We start from the raw sequence: 4415 nt of genomic DNA on the forward strand, positions 1-4415 counted from the left end.
TTTGTGGGATGCCTGGAACCCGTTCGAATTCCACTTTATACATCAGTCAAATCGAAGCACAAAGCAGCGTTTGACATAGGTACTAAAGATAAGGAAATCGTCACTCTTTAGCATCCTATCTCTAGAATGACTCTCGTACGCCCTGTATACGGTCGTCCACTATCCAAAGTTTCTGAGTAAGAGGTGAAGGTACGCATTTGGAAGCCCTTTAATCAGACACCCAATCCCGCCCGCGTTTAGCGGCCTCTACTGATCGATCTTGGTTGGTTGAATGCAAAAGTTGATAAAACGGTTTAAATGCATGAATGCGCATCCAATAATTTAAACCTAACATGTGAGAGCTTTCTAAGTCGGTTGATTTAATCCAAGTATCAAGTATAAGATGTCGAGTTGGATTAATGGTTGATTTGCATGCAAGACGGAAATTAAGCATCCATTTACCGTATTAGGTTTAGGGTGCATAACATGGTCCATTTGTCTTGGTAAGACATTTTGAATGTAATTAGTCGAGCTGGAAGGGAACAGGCCCTGTACCAGACGGCTATAAGAGGCGCGAGCCAGCCGGCGGTGTAAGGGGCCTCCCTCTGGTTTTGAAAATAAGGAAGAAAAGGCCTGCTTGAGGCGCGGGTTAGCCAACGGTTTTATGCCGTGTTCTGACTTTTTAGAAAACGTTATAAAACGTGTTAAAAATGGGTATTTGAACCCGGTTTGGTTTTGAAAGTGTCGTTTAGACCGCATTTGTCGATTTGAAGAACTAGACTCGAATAATCATCATTATTTCATAATATTCGGTGTCGGGTTCGATTTGACAAACTTGATATGAATAGTTTTGAAAATGATTGTGGACTAGTTGTTTTAAGTCCATTTTGAATGTAATTAGTCGATACTCGTCATCGTACCCGGGTTAAAATCCGGCATGGTATGTAGAACCATGGATGATTTTGTGTTGGTGACTAATATTGATGGGGTATATTCTGCACCCGCTGACCAGTCAACATATTGAGCAAGGTCAAAGATATCCACAGCAAGTCAACGGCTTAGACAGCCTAACCGACGCAGCCTGTCGGCCTGTCTCTTGGGTCCCGGCTGGGGCAACTAGCCAGCCGAGGCACACATCCGCGAACTCATATCCAAGACCCCTCGGCGGTGAGTCAACAGGGCCCGCCGGCCTGCCATGGGCCCCTCGGCCGAGGGGTAGATCAGTCTTTCCACCTACTAGCCACTTGGCCACTTAGCCACTACGTGACAAAAGGTGAAAGTCTATAAATACTCCTCAACTCTCATTGAGGAGGAGATCCACAATTTAACCTAAGAATCACTATTCATCTGGTAATATCTTCCTTATCTCTCTACAATACGTACTTTGCCAAGTAACAACAACTTACCTCTCTAAGTTACTGACTTGAGCGTCGGAGTGAGTTCGCTCGGTCCAAAGCCGAGCCCTCAGTTTGTTCATCGTTTCAGGAGACCACAAGGAGGATTCAACTAAAGACGTCATTCTACAAGCACGGGTGGTAACATATAACTGCTCTGGAATTACACCCGGAACAATTGGCGCCGTCTCTGGGGAAGATACTAGAAGCTAGTCACATTCATTCCCAAACAAAAAAAAAACAAAACAAAAACCCACCCAAAAAGCTAAGAAGATGTCAAAACAACAAGAGGTATTCGTAACTGACGAAACCGAGTTCTGCCAAGATGATACCGTCCACAATTCTGGAGTTGCGCAGCCCTCCACCGGCCGGGTAATTCAACCGGAGTACGGGATGCCAATAATACCAGATACGCCGTTGCCCGCCAACCAGGTCACCATCATGGGGCATGTGGTTGATGTAGCAAAACTGAAGCTACTCCTGGACCTCATTAGTAGTACGTCGGCTCACACTGTCACACCGACAAGAGCGGCGGAACCCGTCCAGGAGACCAGGGCCCAGAATGTGACTCCAAGAGACTTAAATGGAGCATTGGAAGAGGCTGGCCCTGTCAAGACGCCGGAGGAGCCCAGAATGCTAGTGGTAGACCTGAGTCCTTCCCGCACTCGCGGGAGGACGGCGTCGCCACAGCATCGACGAGGCACCCCCGCAGGAGTGAAAGAAGTCCGACTCGCCGCAGTCGAAGAAGAAGCCCGACTCACCGAGTCGGAGAAGAAGCCCGACTCACCAGAGTCGGAGAAGAAGCCCCTCCCGCCACGGGGAGAGGAGCCGGACTAGGAATGCGAGGAGCCGATCGCCGCGTGTCGTTCGACACGTGGTCAGACAGCCTCTCAATGCCTACGTCCTTGAAACCGCCGTGCCAACCAAGCTAAAGTTGCCGGCGTTCACATACAAAGGGGATAGCGACCCCACCGACCATGCCGAGGCCTTTGAGTCGTACATGTCGGTGTGGGAGCAACCCGACGAAGTCTGGTGCCGAGTCTTCCCAACAACCTTGCATGGGATGGCTCAGAGTTGGTACAAGGGGCTGCCCGACGGCTCGGATATCTTTACGCCCGACCTAAGGGACGCCTTCTTAGCCCAATACTCCTGCAATAAAAGGAGGGCCGTGGAGACATCGGACCTCCTGACTATCAAGCAGGAGGGAGGCGAGTCTCTCCGAAGCTATGTAAAGAGATTCGACGCCAAGGTTCAGAGATTCGTGAGTGAGCAATGAGCCGGGCAGCCTTGCGGCGATGAAAGGCCTCCCAAGGGGAGACTTAAAAAACGAGCTCATCAAGTGCGGCGGCTTGGGCTTAGACGCCGCTAGGAAGATGGCCGACCAGGCCATCAAGGTGGAAGACTATCACAAGACCTGGGTAGGCCACAACGAGGCTGGGCACTCGGAGAAGAAGAGCCACCGGGAGGACAACCCAGATGAAAGACGCCGTGACAATAATAGGTCACGGTCTGATAGATCTGCCAGGAAGCAGAGCTCGGCGGGCGCCGGGGGGAGTTCGGGAACGTACCACCAAAGGCGGTACAGTGATCACACCCCCCTGGTTGTATCCGCCGCCGAGGTCTTCGCCCTGAGCAAGGGCGAGGGCCAGAAATGGGAAAGGCCCCCCAAGCCAAAGGGAGACGGTGACACGAGCCAGTACTGTGAGTACCACGGCCACACCGGTCACCTTACTGACAACTGCCGGCATCTGAAGAATGCCATTGAAGAGCTAATCCGGAAGGGGAGCCTCGGCAAGTATGTTGCCAAAGGCCAAAAGACTGAAGCCGGCGGTTCAAATAAGAAATCCGTCTTTGAACGGATAGGAGTAATCCACGTTGTCATCGGGGGCAACGAGAACGGTGGGTCCGCTCATGGGCACAAACGGCACCTGAACGAGCTGTATCAGGCCATAAACTTTGTGCCCAAAACAGCGGTCCCCGCTTCCAACATCCCCGACATGACTATTGGGAAGAAGGACTACGAGGGAGTCATCGCCCCTCACAGCGATCCACTTGTAGTCCACTTGGACATATCCAACCACCTGGTCAAGAGGTGCCTGATTGACACAGGCGCCTATACGAACATCATGTTCAGGGAGTGCTTTCTCAACCTCGGTCTGAAGGTTGAAGACTTGAGCCCCTGCACCAACCCGTTGTATAGCTTTTCCGGGGCCGGCCTGGTACCCTTGGGGTTGATCAAACTGCCGGTGATGTTCGGCGAGGGGAATGCGGCAAAGAACGTCCTATCTGAGTTCATAGTCATTGACGGCTCGTCCGCCTAGAACGTCCTCATAGGCCGCGTCACCCTGAGCGAGGCTGATGCAGTAATGTCAATCCGGGCCCTGACACTGATGTATGTCTCGGACCGGGGGGAAGCGCATAAGCTCGTCTCCAAGGACGAGGTGGTCATCACCCAGATATCCGCCAGACGGTGCAACATGCAGTCCCTCAAAGTGGCAAAGAAGTCTGGGAAGGGGAAGAACCCATCCTTGCAGCAGGAGGGCGACCCGATGAATACCGACCTCGGTATGGTTGAAGGAACCCCGACCAACCAAGAAGAGCCGCATCCCGGCGTATGGGAAATAACTACTGACGGGCCCCCTACGGTGAACAGCTCAGGAGCCGGCATCCTTATCACCAGCCCAAACGGGGACGTGTTCGAGCACGCCTTGAAATCTACCTTCTCGGCCTCAGACAACGGATCCGAATACGAGGCGGTGATAAAGGGAGTCGAGTTAGCTAGGGCTGCCGATGCGGAGCACGTCGTGGTAAAAACATGCTCACTTTTGGTGGCCAACCAAATCAGTGGAGAGTGTGAGGCTCGAGATGACGGGATGGTAAGATACCTGGAAAGGGTGAAAGCCGACACCACCAAATTAAAGTCCTTCCAGATACAGTACATTCCCAGGTCCGACGCTCTCTCAAGACACACCGGCTGACAGACGTGGAAGGTGCGCCTTTGATAAGCCATTGGGGCGGATAACCTCGGGAAAATTTTGTATG

The sequence above is a fragment of the Silene latifolia genome, chromosome Y (genome assembly GCF_048544455.1).
Source record: "Silene latifolia isolate original U9 population chromosome Y, ASM4854445v1, whole genome shotgun sequence".
Taxonomy (NCBI): domain Eukaryota; kingdom Viridiplantae; phylum Streptophyta; class Magnoliopsida; order Caryophyllales; family Caryophyllaceae; genus Silene; species Silene latifolia.